The sequence below is a fragment of the Humulus lupulus genome, chromosome 7 (assembly GCF_963169125.1).
Source record: "Humulus lupulus chromosome 7, drHumLupu1.1, whole genome shotgun sequence".
NCBI lineage: Eukaryota > Viridiplantae > Streptophyta > Magnoliopsida > Rosales > Cannabaceae > Humulus > Humulus lupulus.
In genome coordinates, this window is record NC_084799.1 from 166,853,721 (window position 1) to 166,875,459 (window position 21,739).

Genomic DNA, 21,739 nt, shown 5'->3' on the forward strand with positions numbered 1-21,739 from the left:
GAAAAATAGAATATAGACCCAATGAACAACCAAAAGAGAAAAAGGGTCTTCTCAGTTCATATTTTTTGTTACAAATGATCAAAAACTAGGTAAAAAACAGAGATAACAATTTAAGAGTGGAAAAATGTCTGAACAAGATAATATAACCAAATATTAGTACAAAATTTGCAAATAAATACCAAATGAGTTACATTACAGTATCCAGAAAATGAAATTATATGTATTACATGTACAGAATACAGTACATAGTACAACAACACTTAAAGTCAAGGATACAATTCTACAGGAAATTTTGTAAAATATATTCAAGAACTACTTTAAACAAATACATCTTGGGAGAAGAAAATCAAGAAAATGAAATGAACAGCCTCTACAGTATCAAGGCATTGTATCAATCCATGATTATTTCTTAGTATTTATAGACACAAGATGATTAATAGCAAGCATGCCTCTTAATGAGACTATGCAATGTATCAAGATGAACTTTGTTCAAATCATTGACAATTTGATGAATCAAGATTCAAAAGCTCACAGTGAAGAAATTAGTATCATGCAAGTAAAAGTTAGAAATAAACTCAGTACGCGTGTGTGCAAAAAGGAACAAGCAAATGATTAGAAAAGAATAAAATAATGATTATGTAAAAGCTTACTTGCTTCAGAAGCTCTGCTTTTGTCGCAGAAGGAGGCCATTGCAACAACATCAAAAGATTAGACATAAAATTCTCTTTACCATGCAAGAAGTTCAATGTACCTGTCGATGTATTAAACTCATAATGAACCTACAATAAAATTAATACACAAGTCAAGCACCACACAACCAAAATTATTCACAAGGCAAATGAAACTACAAAACATTAAATTTATTTACACATTTGCTTATTTTCTCCAAAACAAAGTAGCAGAGTAGGCATTAGATGAACAAGAATCCATAAAAGCAAGAGGACTACTAAATACTAAATTTGGCACAAAAAAAAAAACTTACCTACCATAGGTACAACTATTCTGTCATAGTTTGCTTTTCTCAAGAATGTATAAGAGAGAAGTCCGATGCTTTGAGTCAAGACCCTGCACACAAGAATAAGGGGATAAGACCTATTCTAATTATTCATCATGCATGCATAAGCCACGACGTTAATTTAAAGTAATATTCAAGTTGTGAATTGCATATACCTAAATTTAATACATTTAAGAGGGAAAATCATAAAAATTTTCCATATTCATTTCCTTTCCAACAACAGTATAATATATATTTATATATAAATGAATATAGTACAAAAAATAAGCATATGTATTTCAACAAATATATATAAATATATTTATTAATATGAAACTGAAAACTAAAAACCATAGATGAGATTTTGAGAGACGCACAGAGAAGAAGAACATGATAGCCGGTAGGGCACTTGTTCTTGCTTATGGTTGGCAACAAAGAAAAATAGAGAGATTAAGAAAGTTGTATATGGTTCCAATTCAAGCATTTAAAAATTAACATAAAGAAATATGGGCAGGATACTGCTAGTAATATCAATAGAAATGACAAATGATACTACTTCAAGGGTAAAAAAAAATAACATAACATTCAAAAATTGCACCTCTGTTTCATTGGCTGGCGAGCATTGTAAACTGAAATCCTATATCTATTTTTGATTAATTCCAGTCGAACACTATTTTTAAGAAAGTCAATCTCCACATAAATGCCTCAGTTTCCTAAAGCTGCTTGTCTTCTTTCTTGAATTTCTGCAAGAGTCCTAAAGAAATTTAAAAAACAGGTTTTGTGTAGAGAACCCAATAAATCAAAAACTCTTGTGACAATTATTAAGTATACGGAGAAGGAGATTTTCAATATACATAGGGAAAATGCATTCGGAAAACCATATCTTCAAACAAATCTAGAATTTATTGCACCTATATCTAACAAACCAGCAGACCCATATTGTTTCCAAGAAAGAAACACTAACTCCATGCTTCTAAAATGAAACAATATAAAGTGAGCACATTAGTCATTGTTTCCAAAAGATACTTCTGTCATAATACACTTAAAATGAAAAAGCAATAATGGAAAATTAATTGTAATACTTTTTGAGTTCAAGATAAGAAAAAAAGAAAAATCTGAACTGATTAGTGATTTTGATTAATCTAATATTTCTTAACATCAGCCTCATTTTTTCTTTATAAAATTGTATATGCATGTGTACATGTATGTAAAAATGATTGTTCCTTCTCAACAATGACACACAACAAGTCAAGTGCCAACAACCAACAAATATATTTTTCCTGTTTCGTTCCCAACAAACAAGAACTCGTCAAAAAGCACTCTACAATTGCCTGATGAGTTACATTAGCTCAAGTGCCAACAGCCAACAAAAAGATGAGAAAAGGTTTGTAGCTAGAATTACAAAATGCTAAAGGAAAGAAAGTTCTAGTAGATGACTAAGAAGTTTATAATATATTAACCATGTTTAATTATATGACTGTCCTGTGATATGTTTAATGGGAAACTGAGAGTCAACATAAACTTTAGTTTCAGGCATGGGAAACTTTATTCTATATAAGTTTCTAATATATTTACCATGGTTGAATGGCACACTTGTCATTTAAGAATACTGGTGGAACACTAATTATTTAACTCATGCACAAATGAATGGCACACTAAATATTGAGAATACTAGCAGCTTCATTACATTACAATACTTCTATCTCTATATCAATGGAATAAAAATATTTTTATACACTAATTTAGTTATGATCACAAGTCTTTTCAATAATACAATGGATCTTATATAAAAAGAGGCATCCAAAATAAAGAAAAGTTTTTTTTGCAAGTGAGCTTTTATCATTGGGTCAATCTACTAGTTGATTTGTGTGCAAAAGCTCATATCCTTGTAGCCCAAACTATAATAGCTCAACAATACTATCAATCAGGACAATTAAGGGGAAAAAAGCAGAGAATCAATATTTGAATACAAGAACCCAAAATTTATTGTTCATTCTCAATAAATAAGTAAGCATTCACCTATATAGGACTTATAGGACATATAGGACCTTCAAGAGCAGAAAGGCAAAGGCGATCTTTTGATGTTCAGTACCAAATTCTTGTAGTGATTTATGTCATAGAATGACCCATTGGAATCAATTTCAATAAATGAAAAACAAAAACTATTCAAGGAAATAACAAAATTTATTGAAAAATAACAAAATTTACCATAAGTTTGCAGCAGCACAATAACAACAGAAAGCAGTGGAAGTGAAAAGGCTTGAAGTAGTGGCCATGGAAGCAATTTACCCAGCTGCAAAAACAAGAATTTCACAACCAATTATAATAGAATCAGTTAAAACAAGTATTATAAGATAATAAGATAAATTCATGGGATACCATTCTATCTACTGAAATCCTAGTAAGCTTAGGAAAATTAACAGCAAACTAGTAATGATGCGTATTTTTGTTCCCTTTCACTGTAACAAAGTAATACTTATAATGATGATAAAAAATTAAGCTCACCATTCAAATCTTATCTAATAACAGATTTCACCTGCTTCATCTTTCTGTTAGATTCACATAATCATAAACTAACCTCAGCAAGAGGAAAGGCATACTAATACACATTTTCTCAAATCAAATTGGATTATCAATTAATCATGAACAAATCAAGCCAATAAGGTTCTTACTGTGTTCTTATATGAAACATAAAGCTACAAATGTGCAAGTTCGGAGTCATATTTCAAGGCCATTGAAATCTTTAAACAAAAATTTGCTCAGCAAGCTAGCTTTATGCCTTTTTATTTTTGATTTCTGCCAACAAAGGTTCAAGTTCTCCTTTCCCGTGTACCTTCACAGTTTCTGCATAGGAAATAAGCAGCCACAAAAGTCTTTTTTTTTTCCCTAAGCAAAGTGCATATTGCCAAAATGTAGAGAGATCTCATTCATGGGCATGCTTGGATATTTTTTTATGAATTAAATTATTTCTTTTTTTTCTATTTTTTTGAAAAGGCAAAACATAAAAGTAAAAAATTGTTATCATACAAGGCCAAAGGTTTTCTAAAGAACCTAAAAAAATAATATAGTGAGGGTTTTGGCTAGTATATTAGTGTTTGCAAATTAAAAGGAAAAAAACTAGTATAGGAAGAAGTTGTACCTGAACAGCCACCAATCAGAGAGTAAGAGAAACAATGAAAACACATAATTGTAAACAGTTCAGATACATTAAGATTAGAGCAATTACCTGTCCACAAGTGACAAAAAGAGCTGCAAGCTGTTCTTCAGTGACCTATGTCCCAGTTACCAATGAATTAGTCATGCATACACCAAAGAAGAGGTAAATAATGGGCCTAATGGAAACACCAAAAATAAGTTACAAATGGCATACCTATTGATCAATGTCAGAAACATAAATAGTTTTTTGAATTCTATCTTCTCGTTGTGCCATACTAGTCCTGCTGTTCATTCTCTGTTTTCTTGGCTGTTCCTTTGAAAAACAACACCCATCAACAAACTTTTCAACTTGGTTCTCAAGGTTAGAGTTCAATTCACATTATTTTTAAATCATAAATATAATCTCCCTGAACTTGACCTTATCTTTCAGAATTTTCTTCTTCTCGTAACCCCATTTCCTGGCCAACTTCTGAGTTGTTTCTACACCTTCAGCACCAGTGTTCATTGGCAGCACCATGTCATATCTGAACATTTCTATTAGACGCTGAGCAAATATTGGAAATTTATCATTATGGAATGCTCGAGAGATAAGGGTGAGCCTTTCTGCCTGTTCTTGTAATGCTTTCATGATTTTTGGATGACAATGTCCCTACATCAAGAAGTTAAGAAATCAAAACCCATAAAAGCTCATATGAAAAACACAAATGGGCACTAGTCATTCATATAAATTTGATTGAATTGAATATCACTAAATTTCCTGCCTTACATCTTCTATGAATTTGCCTTTCCTTGAGATAGAAAAAAAAGAGCAATCATCACAGTAATAAGCAAGTTGGCAAATGGAAAATCATTGAAAAGAAAAAAAGAAAGAACATTGAAATATGAATAGATAAAAAGCTACAACAGTGGCTCAGATAGAAACAAATTCAGTCATCATGTAACAAATATATACATGACAACACAATTTCCCAACATTTTCTACCTAATTAACTGCAGAATAAGCAGAGAGAAAGTCTAGATATCGTTTGCCTTCAGGATCCCATATACATGATCCCTTTGCCTGAGAGAACACAACTGGTATTGGGTGATAGCTGCATTTCAACAGCTAAAAACTCTTAGACAAGTACTGTATTAGCATTTAGAAACAGCTGCTCATTAGGTTACTCTAGCAGAAGAAATTCAATACAAGGAAAACTATACACAAGATAATGTAAGTGAAAACTTCAAAACATCAAAATGACACAAGTTGAAGAACATCAAAAGTGCTTACATTCCTTGCTAGTTCGTCCAAAACAGGGTAAGCTTCTCTCTCGAGATCCGCCACACTCGAATCCAAGAATGTACAAACAACGTCCAATGCAATCTCAAGAACTTGAAACTCAAATGGAAGCTCACATTGCAGACCTTCAACAGCCTCTGGAACATGTAACCAATGTTTACTTGTTAAATCATTCATTTCATTTTCTTGTTCCTCAAAAGGACATGATGCTCCATTGATCTGAAATGGGCCTTTATTAGGAAGTTGTTTCCTGAGTTGATCCACAAACAGAAGAACTTCCTGGCGTAGAAGGTCAAGCAACAACACCTCTTCAGCTGTAACTATTGCCTTAATAAATTCTAAATTAACCACCATGGCCTTCTCTCTTGCTGCAAGACAAATATAGCAAATATACTTATACAATTTATCATAACCAACTACCATACATAATTAATATACAACAAACAAAGAATCAGATACCAGGGCTCATCGATTCTTTAGCTACTTTTGACTAATTGGGCTGTAAAGCTATAGCTTGGGCAGATTTCATTAAAGTGAGGGGAATAGGCAAGGTGAAAGAGAACAACTCCAAAACAGTTTCTTCTGAAATTGTTCATATAAATAATCTGTAACTACATTAAATTTTCAAAACTAGAAGACATATATGTATATATATATTTATATTCCCTAACAAAATTTACAATATTCTGATATTGAAATTAGAACAAATTCACATCAAAAAAGGGGAAATTACCAAGGATGTTAGAGGAATGAGAAAAGAGAGGTCCAAGAATCCTCAAGTCGCGAGGGGGAATGGAGGCGCGACGGATTATGGTATTCTTGTCGCACTCGATGAGCTCTGATTTCCCCGAGCGATCGAATCTCATCCATAGCCTCACTCCACCTGTTTTCTTCTTCCCCTTAACACCCCCAGCAGTGGCGGCGGCGGCAATCAAGCTGTTGTTGTTGTTATTGTTGGTACTAGGCGGCAAGGAGGCAGCATCTCCGATCGAAGAATGGGTGGTCTGAGGCAGTGCAGAGAAAACAATGAATAGAGAGGGAGAATGGAGTAGAAATTGGAAGGAATTAATCTGAAAAAATGTATAAGTGGCGGGCAAGCTTAATCGTCCTCCTCCTAGGAAGATTGGTCGAGAAACGAAGAAAGAGAGAGAGAGAGGGTAAACGAAGAGAGAGAGAGAGAGGGTAAACACAGAGAAACAAGAGAGAGAGAGGGGAATCAGGGACCGACTGGTGGGTTTTTTTATTTTTTTTGGTCAATTGGACCGTGTGAAAAATTTTGGGGGGTTGGGGAAAATTAGGCGCCAAATTGCAATTAAGTCCCGCCTATATACATATACACTTATATATATTATAATACTTTTTTAAAAGTGTTAAATTTTTGTGTTATGGAAATGGGTTTTTGTTGTAGTGAATTTGTTGTTTCAGATGTCCGAGGAGCTCCACCAACTACACGCACAAGGGTTTTACGCCTTCGACGCTGAAATTATATAGATGGCTCGGGAAGTTGAGCAACACCTCGAGAAAGGGAAGCGAGTGGCTAGTAGCAGTCAAGCCCTCGTTGTGCGAGAGGATCCTGCCCCGGTGGCAATAAGACCCCTTCGAGTTGGCATCTCAAAGGAAGCAACCAATGAGGATACGATGGCAACCGACAAACCCTTCACCGCTGCGGGATTCAAGGTGGAGGCCATCCTCAGCAAGCTCCGACACCGAGGTGCTTTGGAGAATATTCTCACCCACTATGGAGTGGACACCCATGGGATGTTGGTGTACTTGTCTCGGGAGGACGAAAGGATGCATGAGAGCATCCACGGGCTCGAGCCCTGGAGTGCCTCTCATCTCTAGGCTGGTGCAACCTTGCCATTGTGCAGAAAGCATGGACCTATCCAAATTGGTCAGGTTGAAGTGTTAGAGGGTGACAGGACCCTATTAGATATACCTCCCATCGGTGCCAATCATGGCATCCATGCTTTCGGTCGCCGTACCTCGACTCCTGATGGCCATAGCAGCTCATGCAGCTACTCCACGGGTCCCCACCCTGAGGACATTGGTTCCTGGTGAGGTCATTGACCTCAAGGTCTCCCCCCTCAAGACGGGGGTTCCTTTTCTAAGAAGGGCAAGGAAGTCCCTTCAAAGGTTCATGTCTCTCCTCCGGTCTAGGCGCCTTGATTGGTAATCTTCCCAGAGCATTATGATGGGGAAGATTTTGAGATGCACAAGCATGTCATTGAGTACTACAATGCCCAAATTAACGAGGGCAGTGAGGAATTCGAACTCCTTGCTGAGTTCCTGCGCGAGGACCGACCGCAGGATTCTGTTGCTCCTCCCAGCCACGAGGAGCAGGAGCCTCTCCTCGTTTTGAAAGAAGAAAGAAAAACTGCTCCACTCACCGCAGAGCTCCTTCAAGGGATAGCGGGGTCCCTGTGTGAGATGTCGTCTCACAACTTCGCTCGTTGTGGTAGCGACAACGAAGTTTCATTGATAGCTGGCAACTACAACTCCTTCGTAAGGGTAAGTATTCAAGTGTTTATCTCAGTATAATTTATTTCATCGTCTTTTTTTTTTTCCAATTCAATATTTTAACTTGGTAGACTGTGACTTTCAATCAATGGCTTCGGGATATCGTAATGATGCAGTCCTTTGAGATGATGGAGGCTCGGGAAAAACTAGAGCGGTTCCAGGAAACTGCGATCCTACTAGAGGAGCACTCGCGACTCTAGAAGGAAGTGGAGGACATAAGGGCTCATGTCCGTGAGATGGAGACTATGTTGGCCACCAAATAGTCAAAGATACCCACTCTGGGGATACCTCCTCCAAATTACAAGAAGACACCGTGGGTCGCACCTGTGCAGTGGAGGAGGAGTTGACTAAGGCCTGTGAAGAGCTCCAGCTGAGCCAAGTAAAGTCTTTGGCCTGCGCCGAGGAGCTGATCAAGGTCAAGGAGGACGCTGTATGTGCAGCCACTCATGCCAAAGTTGCCACGAGGGAGGCTGAAGACCTCCATCTCCGAGTAGAGGAACTGGAAAAGGACCTCAACGTGAAAGTCGATGATACACTCTTTGTGGCATGGAAAAGCAACAGAGACATGGATCTCTCATTCAACGAGGAGCCCATTATGAGGAAAATGCTCGAGGCATGCCTTAAGGCGGAGGAGGCCAAGGCAACCTAGGAGAGGGAAGCTCCAGTGATGGGTCGCAACCCTGAGGCCAATCCTGTGATCGAGCTGGTGGTAGATGTTCTTCCAGGCCAAGGGCGCCACTAATTTAGTCCGGTATACCAAATTTTCAACAATGCAGGCCTGTGTGCCTTAGTTTATTGGGGTATAAACAATCAACACTCGAGCCCCAGAGCATTATTGTAAATATTTTTCCATTTAAACATATGCAACTTACACTACTTTATTGCCATGATTGTACTCTTATCATCGAATTGATACTTAGTAAATAGGCAACTTGGACTTTGTTAATTCAACTCAACGTAACGTAACTCATGAGAGTTCGAAGTCGCCAACTTAGGTCTTGTGTTCGATTCTCGAAGATTCGAGACTTGATCGACTTCTCTTAATACTTTAGGCATTTAGTGTTGCTCTGTAGGCTCATGGTCCTCGAGAGTAACTTTAACGCGAAGTCAAGTGTGGGCACTTGGCTATCCCACGCCTTCGAGTTTCAATGACTCGGGCTTTTAGGAGGTCTTGAACTGTAGGGTTTTGTCTTAGAGCACAACACTTAGGACATTTATTGTTGACATCCAGGCTCGGTGTCATTAAAATTAACTTTAATGTCTTCCTGTGTTACTGACTTCCAATGACTCGGGTCCCTAGGAGGTCACTAAGATACCTGCCTCCGAGTACGTGGTCACTAGTGGGTCAGCTTGGGCCTTTTCATTTGCCCCCCCCCCCCCCAAGTACACAACTCGAGACCTAATCATGTGGAAGTCATGAACTCATCATCCTTAGTTCAGGTAACTGACTTCACCGCCCTTAGACTAGGTTTTTTCGTCACTTGAGTTTTAGAATTCGAGGTCTAGCTCCGAGTTCAATTGACTCGGGCTCCCGCTCGCATCTTAATATTGTAGAACTAGGTCAATGCTCCTCAGGCACAATGTCCAGAGGAGGTGAACTAAGTCTGTTCTCATGCAACCTGGGATTTTTACTCTTAGGGTCAACTTCTGACTCCGATTGCAAGTAACTCGGGTCCCAATTCATACCTCAAGATCGAGGGACTAGGTTATTACTTCTGGAGTATGGAATCCATGGAAGGCAACCCTAAGTCCATTCTCACGCTATTTTGGGGCAACCAATGCAAGTTTTAGCTAAGTATTATGCTTAAGTCTTTGGCGACTTAGGCTCATGCATGAGTATGGATGACTCAGGCTTCCATTCACATTTTGAGGATTGGGATTTGGTTATCACTCCTCGAGCGTGCGCTGTCGTTGAGAGAATATGTTAAATCCAATCTCGCGTTACTTGGGTCTCTTTAGCACTAAAAATTTCACCGGCTAGTTAGCTATGGGGTCTTATGACATTAGGGATGCTTCACTCGTCGACTAGCTTAGCTTCCCAAGTCATTGACTTATCGATGCTAGTTTTGCTTGCAGCTTACCGAGGACTTTTTCAGTGCTCCTTGGGCTCAATGTCCATGAGAGGTAATCCAAGTCCATGCCTTAGGGGACTTGTTCAGTGACCTAAGTCTGTTCTCGTGCTACAAGGATTCTTAGTCTTTAGTCTCTAGATGCTAAGCCTACTCCGCTCTGAACAAACTTAGTTTCTTAGGATGTGGACTCAAGACTTCTTAGTTTCTCGGGTTTTTCTATTCTCGGGGTATTGACACTTAGGTTCCTAGGTCATCCTCTACGAGGCATGGTACTCTACGAGACTTCCATAACTCCAATCCCTCAAGTGATCAGAGACTAATCTACGTTTACCTGCCCAGGACAGCGAGTGGGTGCTCTACGAGTAGTACATACAAAATAAAGGAAACTAACAACTATAAGAAGGATCTCTCAAAAAAATTTACCATGTTTTGTCTACACAATTTCCATTAATTGTGCTCGGAGGCTATAGGGAGATTACAAAAATAAATAAATTTATTGCTCATATCACTAGTAATATCGGCGAAGGTGCTCAACATTCCAGGTGTGGGGTATCAACTCCCCATTCGGTTGGGCTAACTTGTATGTCCCCAGACATACAACACTCTCAACATGGTATGGGCCCTCCTAGTTAGGTCCTAGCACTCCCGCATTGGGGTCTCAGGTGGCTAAGAAGACTCTTCGCAACAGTAGATCTCCAACCCCAAACTTTTTATCCTTAAACTTAGAGTTGAAATATCTGGCTACTTTCTACTGGTAGGATGCTACTCGATGCTAAGAAACTTCACGGAGCTCCTCCACAATCCAGGGATTCTCGGAGTAAAGCGTGGTTTGTGGTCGGATCATACGTATCTCGTCGATGCGTGGAGATTGCTGCCTTAACCGAGAGCATGGCCTCATACCCATATGCCATACAGAATGGTGAGTAGCCAATGGAGGTCCTGGCAGTGGTGCGGTACTCCACAATGCCCTAGGAAGCTCCTCGAGCCAAGCGTCATTTGCCTTTTCAAGTCTTTTCTTCAAGGTGGCTTTGAGCGTCTTATTGACTGCTTCCACCTGACAGTTTTCCTACAGGTGGGCCACAGAGGAAAAGCTCTTCACAACCCATGCCTCTGACAGAAGTCTTTGAATACCTCACTGTCAAATTGCAAGCCGTTGTCGGAGAATATTCTCCTCGGGAGTCCGTAGTGGCAAACAATATTCTTGATGACGAAGTCCAGTGCCTTCTTAGAAGTGATTGTAGTGAGTGGCTCAACCTCGACCCACTTTGTTAAGTAGTCGACCGCCACTATTGCATACTTCACTCCTCCTTTCCCGTGGGTAACGACCCGATAAGGTAAATTCCCCAGACAACAAAGGGCCAAGGACTGGTCATCTGGCTGAGCTCATTTGGAGGAGATCGAGGCATATTGGCGAAGCGTTGGCACTTATCACGCTTCTTGACATATTCCATCGCATGTCCGTTCATGGTGGGCCAAAAGTATATGTAACGACCCAAAATTACTAATAAGGCTTAAGGGCCTTGATTAGTGTGTCGGGAGGGCATAATTGGAAGTTATGTGAATTAATGGTGAAAATTCATGATTATGTGATATGCATGATCCTATGATTATATGGATATTTGAAATGCATGTTTATGAGTATTAGATAAGCATGCGGGCCCTGTCTAGTTTGTAAGGGCATAATTGTAATTTTGGCCCGTTAGGGCATAGATGCGATTATTTGCGATAACTGTTGAGACCACATTATTATGTGGATATATTTATGTTTGAAGCATTCAACCAAAGATAGTCCTGGGGAGCGATTTAGCCAGATAGTCACCGGTGGGAATAATTAGTGGTTAGTGGCATTTTGGTAACATTGGTGACTATATGTAACTCTTGAGGATAGTTGTTATAAGTGGGAATGTGGCATTCTTGCAAGAGGTTAAGGAAAAGTCTAGGCTACCCTTGAGGATTAGTTAGAGTCTAAGTTAGAGGGGAGGGTAATTGTGTCATATGGCTTTAGTAGTAGATAGGCTTGGGCTGGAGAAAGGTTTGATACGTTTCTCTCATTTTGGCTTATACATGGGTTATTTTTGGGAGCTCTAGAGAAAGCCAGGAACCAAAAAAGAAGAAAGACCTCTGATTCTGTGGGATCAAGTGGGAAATCAAACCAAGGAAGCTAGAGGGTGTTATACATATTTGAGGTAAGGATTTTAAGTGGTTATTTTGTGGAATTCGGCCAAGAAATATTATGGTTTGAGAGCTGAGTTGTGTTTTGTCTTGTGGATTATTGGAGTGAAATTCAGCTTGGGAATCAAAGGATTTGGGCTTGGAGTTGAATTTGAAAGAGGCTCAAGGATGAATTTCTATTCAAGGTAAGGGTTCTATGCATATTTGAAGTTATTAACTGGTGTGGTTTAAGTTTTCTGGTTTGTGGTTTAAGTTTTGTAAAGTTTGAAACCACTTTGTGATTCTGAGTTTGGAGGAGTGTTTGGGTGTGTTTCTAGTGTTCATAAGTTATTGTACTGTCTATATAAAGTTCTAGGTCGAATTGGGGACTTGGGTGTGCTTGGGTATTGATTTGGAAGAGTTTTGGCTCGGGAAAAATGTTGGGAAAAACCCAGTTTTCTGGGTTTGCGTATGAGCGTCGCGGCCCTGTTCTTTCGTGCTGCGACGTTAGGATGAATCAGGAGGAAGGAACCATTGTGGGCGCTGCGGCCCTATAGGGCTGTGCCACGGCGCTAGGCTAATTTCAGGAATGGGGAAAATTGAGTTTTTAGGGTTTTGGCTCAGGGGGCTCGAGGGAGGCTTCCGCTACCTTGTGTGGGGAAACGGGGGGTCCTGAGAGCATGGGATTGGTTCTGGGAAATGATTATGAATTAATTAGTAATGACTTTACTATGTAGGGTTGTGACTAGGTGTACACTTGGGCTCGGGGCAGGATCGTGCTCGGGGGTCGTCTTTCTTAATCAAAGCACTATGAATTAAAGGTAAGAAAACTACACCCGTTTATGTGGATAGGATGTGACTAAGTGTTCCCTATATTTGTATGCACTGTTATATGAACATGAATAACTATGTGAATGTGTTGGGACTAAGGGCTCCCTATAATTGTATGAATGTCATGAGATGGTATTATGCCATGGGGACATGTGGTAAATGACCTAAGAGTGTCAGAATCAGTACTTGCGCACAGGGTGCGGCTCAGCCACTGGTAGCTGAGGACAGCTTAATAATCACTAAGCTCGGTTTAAGCGGACCAGAGTTAGTGGGTTGAACACTGGGCTTGACCTAAGTGAGCCAAGGACAGTGGGTTATTATAGAGGGTGCGGCCTAAGGGCGTCGACCCTAGTTATTGAATGACATGTGTACTGTTGTTAGTTTGATGTATATGATATGTTGAATATCTGGATGTTGGATCACTGGTTTTGTCAACTGATGTTCTTAATTAAGTGAATACTATGGCTTGCTGGATAATTGACTAAGGTCGTGTAAATCATTTGGTTATGCTTGTGATCTATTTGATTATCGATATTGATTATGCTATAATATTATAGTTTTCTTGCTGGGCCTTGGCTCACGGGTTCTACGTGGTGCAGGTAAAGACAAGGGTAAGATGTGTTGACCATGAGTTGGAGAGCTCTGGGGGCGAGGTGTTCATTGTCAGCTGCTCGGCCGCCACGGTCGAGGGATTGTACAGGGATGAAAACCTAAAACGTGTATTTTTCCATTAGAGTGGCTTGATTATTTATAAGATTTGGAAATTCTGTAATTATGTTGTTTAAACCTTGATTTGGGATCTCATGTACCAAACATTTATTTTAATGCGAATTATTTATTTATAACCAAAATCTTTTAAATCTAATATGTTGGTGTCGTTAGATTCACATTTTTATTTAACACACAGTGTAATGGTCTTGGTTACCCAGGGCGTTACAACTTGGTATCAGAGCGTCCTAGGTTTAAGGGTTCCTGAATATAGCTGGACATGTACACTCGCCGCTAAAGACAAGCTCGACTCAGGGTTCTGTAATTGAATATATGAGATTATGTGCTTAAGTTCTTGATTGAAATATGAATGTATTATGTTGTATGACTGTAGGGAGCATGAGAAACTGATTGGGCCTGGCCCTTGACTATTGTGTGATGAGATTGAGGCGTGTTGAACAGCATTGCTATTGCATGTGAATGAATATTTGGATAATGGTTTGCATACTGATTGTATGTGGTTAACTGCCTGAATTGAATTTATATGTTGTACCTGTTTATTGGTTTGTAAGAAGCATGATAAAGTGTGAGTATACTTGGTTGCAATAAAATTTGGTAGCTAAATGCATAGTATTGTAGATTAGTGTTTATTATGATTTATGTGTGCATGATTATTGTGGTTATTTGGACCTGGTTATGGATTGGTTCGGAGTGTGAACCTCAGGGCTAAGGAGTTTAGTCAACAGTGGTGGATGAATTCAAATTGTTTGCATCCAGAATGGTTAAATGGACTTGGCATTGTGTTACAGGGGGGTTGCAGATGATAGTGGGGTTGGAAACCTTCATCTGCCCCTGAAAGTCACAGCAGGTGTTCGCTAGTATGTGAGTAAGCTGTGGGGTTTAATAGTTGAGACTAGATGGAAGATCAGCAGACTTTTCTGTGGAAGGAGCTGCTTTGTATGTTTTGACAGTGAGGTTACCAGTGTTGGTTTAATAGGAGGATATAGACAGATAAGGGTATTATATGGAAGGCTTAGAAGGCGTTATCCTCTGGTTTAGATGAAAGTTTGGATTCACCTAAGAATTGGTCGGTGGATGGGCAAAGCTAATTCCATCCTTGGTTATATGGATGAAAGGTCATGACTAAGGGGTTGTACTAAGTATTTGTGGCAGAAGGATGCCTGGAAATGGTACTCCGACCGAAATATTGGCATGATGGGTTGGAAAGAACTCAGATGGTGATTTGACAAAAGAGGTTATAAGGACATAATTTGAGCTGCGGAGACTAATAGGCTTATAAGCTTGATTTGGAATGATAAAGTATCAAAAGTGTATGTCAATGAGTTTTGTGAGTTGGGTAATTCATTTTGGGAAATTGATACGGGCGGATGTAGCTGAAAATGATGACCCATTTAAGGATTAAACTCTGGAATGGTCCAGGGCGTTAGGGTCACTCCAACGTATGAGATCTTCGTCTGTATTTAGGCAGCAGAGAGGGCCGTGTTATTTGAGATACGTGGAATGAGGTATAGAGCGTGAATGTCGTAGGGCAAGAGAAGCAAATAACAGTATTTCAATTGGTGGAATTTAGTACAGACAGATTCTCGGTAATCGAAGTAGAAGAACTCCAGTCAGTTCTATGGCTCCTGGTTTTGATAGGAAGGGGTCTGATTTGCAAGATAGCCGTCAGGACAGTGATGGGAACCAGTGGGGTTATTTATTATGCAGCAGAGGTAGGAGACGCCACCTGGAAAGATGCCAAGTGAGGGCACGACTTGTACATGGGATGATTTGATATGCTAGGATTGATTTCCCATGATAGGGAAATGGAAGACTGGAATGCCTTGTTGCATTCGAAGCCCAAGGCTAGTTCCTCGAAGATGATCAGCTGATCAAATAGTTCATGGTTTTGGTTATATAACAAGCTAGAAGAGTTCAGTGTTGAGAATGTCCCAGGAAGGATTCAGACGTAGAGAATATGCCTCAAGGGTAATAAATGAGGGACTGAAGATATTAGTATTTGTTGAGAATGAATTAGAAACTTCTGGAAGAGGAATTGGGATACAAGTAAAAAAAGGGGGGGGGGGGGGGTTTGTGAGAGTTAAATTGTTAAGAGACAACCATGGATTGTAGGGGATATCACTTGGAGAATATTAATTGGACTGGATGGGAACTAAGCTGACCAATAGGGATTCAGATGGGTATACAAGGAAGGATTGGGTACGCTTCAAGACTGGGCTACGCATAAGTTTGGTATCGGGGACATTATGGAATATGGTAATGGTTTGACATAAAGAATTACTAAAGAAGTTTGATCTCGGGGTGGATCAGACAGAGCATCATATTGTGGTAATTGTTGGCACCGTCTGTTAAGGATGAAGAGTTTAAATGCCTGGCTACAAAACAGGACAATGTCTTCAGGAATTGATCTATGACCTGGTTATTACTAGCTATGGATCAAGGAAAGAGACATTTCAGGAATTACTACTTGTACCAAGTAGGGTGTGATGAGTTTGTAACAAAGGTTCTTAACTGATTCAAGCTTCGGCAACACAAGTAAGTTCTACAAGTAGAAAATATAACGACAATATGAACAAGTCACCTTCAGATTTATTGGTGGTATGTTGGACTACTCTCCAGTTAGAAGTGGAATGTGAACGACTACTACGCTGATGATATTAGTACTAAGGAAGCAGGGTCATAGGAAAAGCTCCATGAAGTGTCAGTTTGGTCTCGCCAGGGGTATTCAGAATGATGCTACAAGAAGAGAAGGGGGTCAGGTATGAAGAGATTTGACCTAAAGCCTCAGAAAAGCTATTGAAAAACGTCTGAAGGATAGGGAGCACAACGAGGCCAGTAACCGCGTCATCTACTACGTAAGTATCTTCGCAGGCAGCAACACCAGAGATTAGAAGGACAGGAATACTTGAAGTTAGACGGAATGGATAGCGTCAGATCAGAAGTTCAGAAGATAGAGTGAGAATTGATTAGCACTTGGTGATGTGGGAATATGCATGTTATGGAGGAATACAAAGGAATGACAAGGGGGACCCAATTTTGACAAGATGTAAGACTGTGAGTGGTGCATCACAGGCTGAGATGCGCCAGGCACAGACTGACAAGAGAATGGTTCAAGCCTCGCGGGAGGTGAAAGAATGGGAACATGGTCGATATACATGGAACGTTAAGTTGGCAGTGTATGCATAGTATAAGGTATTTAAGCGTTTGGTCATTTGTAAGAAAAATAACCTTGAGACCAAAATTTAGTGAAACGCAATGGATGGGTGGATGATGTTAGAAATCCCCAACTGTATGAGGATGAGATTTAATTTGAGACAGATCTCTTACTTGGGAGGTGTGCGTTACTTGAATAGAATGCCACAGGCTATAGTGGAACGAACAAGGTAACGAATGAGATTGGTATAGCATCGGTGCATGGTGATGAACAGATACGTATCTCTTTGGACAATAGAATCCAGAGTGATGATTTTGTGGAGACGGGAAAACCCTATGAATGTAATACTAGTTAAGGTACAAGGATCAGATGGGTGGTCTGATGGGAGTTTGGCGTGGAGATGGGAGTTCTAAGTGGGTGTCATTCCACCTCTTAGGGTATGTTGTACCAGAAGATTTAAGCGAGTGACAAAATTTAATATGCTCGGATATTGGAAAATAAAGTGATATAGTGGTGGATCATAGGAATGGACCACATTAGTCTATAAGTAAGATGATTGGACAACGAAGGTTATAATTCATCAAAATGAGTTAATGCAATTTGGTTCATGTGAACTATTTATGGGGAAGAGTATTGATAATGCTGGGTTGAACCCTATAGTTTTCCAAGTTTTGGAAAGAAACTAGAGAACAAAGAGAATAGAGTGGAAACCTGGAGTTAGTGGTTAATTGCAGATGGAATGGCATTTTGAGGACTTAATGGTTAATTAAGAGAGTATGCATGGAATGTGCGGATACTCGAGATATCCAGGAAAGTATAATCATTTGATGGAATGGTCACAGTAATGAATGTTGGAGTACAGCTAAGGTGACACGGCATATGAAATGGTAAGATAAGAAGCAAGGAGTATTAAGCTAAGTAAAGAAATGAAAGGTAGTGGATACCATGGTTCAGTATTGGTTTAAGGGAAAACCAAAGAGGTTATTGGAATTCTTTAGGCAGGAGTGTTTGCCTATTTGAAAGGACATAAGAGCTTGTAAATTGTTAACTTTGGATACAAAGTTCCAAGATGAGAGATTTGTATCTCTCCAAGTAAGTGCAGACAAGGAAAAGTATGATATTTTGGAAAAGAAAGGGGAGTTCTGACTCACGATTCGACAGGAATTCTAAGGTCGTATCAAGAGTTAGGCCAGGGGCCTATAAGTTGGTCTCAACCTGGTAGGGGTGATGGCTCATAAGACATTTCTGGTATTGATGATTAGACAATGAAGCGATCATTGCGAACTAAACAGACCCCGGAGCTTCAGCAGGTTTGTGGTGCAAGCGGAAGTTAACGAAAGTATAGTTAATAGACAAGATCTTGTGGAACAAGATTGTTACTCTCGTAAGATTGTTATTGAGGAGTAAAAGTAAAGGTGTTGGATCTTGGGAATTATAGTCAGAGGTACGAGGTTTACTATCTGATGTGCTCGAGTAAATTTCGAGGACGAAATTGTTATAAGGAGGGGATAGTTGTAACGACCCAAAATTACTAATAAGGCTTAAGGGCCTTGATTAGTGTGTCGGGAGGGCATAATTGGAAGTTATGTGAATTAATGGTGAAAATGCATGATTATATGATATGCATGATCCTATGATTATATGAATATGTGAAATGCATGTTTATGAGTATTAGATAAGCATGTGGGCCCTGTCTAGTTTGTAAGGGCATAATTGTAATTTTGGCCCGTTAGGGCAAAAGTGCGATTATTTGCGATAACTGTTGAGACCACATTATTATGTAAATATATTTATGTTTGCAGCATTCGACCCGAGACAGTCCTGGGGAGCGGTTTAGCCAGATAGTCACTGGTGGGAATAATTAGTGGTTAGTGGCATTTTGGTAACTTGGGTGACTATAGGTAACTCTTGAGGATAGTTGTTATAAGTGGGAATGTGGCATTCTTGCAAGAGGTTAAGGAAAAGTCTAGGCTACCCTTGAGGATTAGTTAGAGTCTAAGTTAGAGGGGAGGGTAATTGTGTCATATGGCTTTGGTAGTAGATAGGCTTGGGCTGGAGAAAGGTTTGATACGTTTCTCTCATTTTGGCTTATACGTGGGTTATTTTTGGGAGCTCTAGAGAAAACTAGGAACCAAAAAAGAAGAAAGACCTCTGATTTTGTGGGATCAAGTGGGAAATCAAACCAAGGAAGCTAGAGGGTGTTATACATATTTGAGGTAAGGATTTTAAGTGGTTATTTTGTGGAATTCGGCCAAGAAATATTATGGTTTGAGAGCTGAGTTGTGTTTTGTCTTGTGGATTATTGGAGTGAAATTCAGCTTGGGAATCAAAGGATTTGGGCTTGGAGTTGAATTTGAAAGAGGCTTGGGGATGGATTTCTATTCAAGGTAAGGGTTCTATGCATATTTGAAGTTATTAACTGGTGTAGTTTAAGTTTTCTAGTTTGTGGTTTAAGTTTTGTAAAGTTTGAAACCACTTTGTGATTCTGAATTTGGAGGAGTGTTTGGGTGTGTTTCTGGTGTTCATAAGTTGTTATACTGTCTATATGAAGTTCTAGGTCGAATTGGGGACTTGGGTGTGCTTGGGTATTGATTTGGAAGAGTTTTGGCTCCGAAAAAATGCTGGGGAAAACCCAGTTTTCTGGGTTTGTGTATGAGCGTTGTGGCCCTGTTCTTCCATGTCGCGGTGCTAGGATGAATCAGGAGGAGGGAACCATTCTGGGCGCCGCGGCGCTAGGCTAATTTTAGGAAAGGGGAAAATTGAGTTTTTAGGGTTTTGGCTCAGGGGGCTCGAGGAACGCTTCCGCTACCTTGTGTGGGGAAACGGGGGGTCCCGAGAGCATGGGATTGGTTCCATGAAATGATTATGAATTGATTAGTAATGAGATTGCTATGTATGTTTGTGACTAGGTGTACGTTTGGGCTCGGGGCAGGATCATGCTTGGGGGTCGTCTTTCTTAATCAAAGCACTATGAATTAAAGGTAAGAAAACTGCACCCGTTTATGTGGATAGGATGGGACTAAGTGTTCCCTATATTCGTATGCACTGTTATATGATTATGATTAACTATGTGAATGTGTTGGGACTAAGGGCTCCCTATAATTGTATGAATGTCATGAGGTGGTATTATGCCATGGGGACATGTGGTAAATGACCTAAGAGTGTCAAAATCAATACTTGCACACAGGGCGCGGCTCAGCCACTGGTAGCTGAGGACAGCTTAATAATCACTGAGCTCGGTTTAAGCGGACCGGAGTTAGTGGGTTGAACACTGGGATTGGCCTAAGTGAGCCAAGGACAGCGGGTTATTACAGAGGGTGCGGCCTAAGGGCGTCGACCCTAGTTATTGAATGACATGTGTACTGTTGTTAGTTTGATGTATATGATATGCTGAATATCTGGATGTTGGAACACTGGTTTTGTCAACTAATGTTCTTGATTAAGTGAATACTATGGTTTACTGGATAATTGACTAAGGTCGTGTAAATCATTTGGTTATGCTCTGTGATCTATTTGATTATTGATATTGATTGTGCTATGATGTTATAGTTTTCTTGTTGGGCCTTGGCTCATGGGTGCTACGTGGTGCAGGTAAAGGCAAGGGTAAGATGTGTTGACCATGAGTTAGAGAGCTTTGGAGGCGAGGTGTACATTGTCAGCTGCTCGGCCGCCACGATGGAGGGATTGTATAGGGACGGAAACCTAAAACGTGTATTTTTCCATTAGAGTGGCTTGATTATTTATAAGATTTGGAAATTCTGTAATTATGTTGTTTAAACCCTAATTTGGGATCCCATGTACCAAACATTTATTTTAATGATAATTATTTGTTTATAACCAAAATCTTTTAAACCTAATCGGTTGGTGTCATTAGATTCACATTTTAATTTAAATGACTTGATTAGCAAGTCTCACACTATTTCAAACAAACAGTGTAACGGTCTTGGTTACCTAGGGCGTTACAGTTTCCTTGTCTCAAGATCTTCTTAGCGAGGCTCTACCCCGAGTGTGGTCCCCGCAAAAGCCCTCATTCACTTCACGGAGTATCAAGTTGGATTCCTGCCTTGACACACACCGGAGCAAGGGCAACAGATTTTCTCGTCTATACAGTTTGTTGTCCTTGACAACATACTGTGGCGCCTGGTAAAGATCCTTTCGAGCTGTTTTATTTTCTTGTTGTAATTCCCCTGAGACAAGATATTTCACTATGGTCTCCATCCAACCGTCCTATGGTTGTGCTGCTTCTACTTCCTTGGGAGCCAAGATGCTCGACGAAGCTAAGTGGTCGATGGGGACTACATTGATTAGCTCAGCATCCTTGGTGTTTGCAAGTTTGGCTAGGGCATCAGCGTTAGAGTTCTGTTCCCGCGGCACTTGTCGAATGATGAATAATCTAAAGTTGTGTAGTATTTCTTGGGTCTTCACCAAGTAAGCAGCCATTCTCATCCCCCAGGCCTGGTACTCCCCGATACCTAATTAACTACAAGCTACGAGTCATTGAAAATCTTGAGGCTCTTGGCCTTGAGCTCAAGGGCTACTTGGAGCCCAACAATGAGCACCATATACTTTGCTTCGCTGTTTGAGGCATCAAACCCAAATCTCATAGCACTATGAACTATGTGCCCCTCGGGGGATACCAAAATGAGGCATGTTCGGGCACCATTTTCATTTGATAATCCATCTACGTATAACTTCCATGTGGGCCCAATCATCGGTGCATCCCAAGGTCTCTTGAAGTTTCCCGTGCATTCAGCGATGAAATCCGCCAGCATATGCCTCTATATGGAAGTCCTCCGGTGATAAGTGATGTCAAACTGACTAAGTTTGACTGACCACTTGAGGAATCATCCAGATGA

At 40.0% G+C, this 21,739-nt stretch overlaps 1 long non-coding RNA gene across 1 annotated transcript; it reads right to left on the reverse strand.

Annotated features, from left to right (window-relative positions):
• Positions 1-650: 650 nt before the first annotated feature.
• Positions 651-4,267, reverse strand: LOC133789990 (uncharacterized). Its single transcript, XR_009873833.1, has 5 exons — positions 4,221-4,267; positions 3,203-3,287; positions 1,593-1,737; positions 983-1,065; positions 651-779 (listed from the first exon to the last, which is right to left on the reverse strand). It is a non-coding gene; the product is annotated as an uncharacterized LOC133789990 (long non-coding RNA).
• Positions 4,268-21,739: the final 17,472 nt, after the last annotated feature.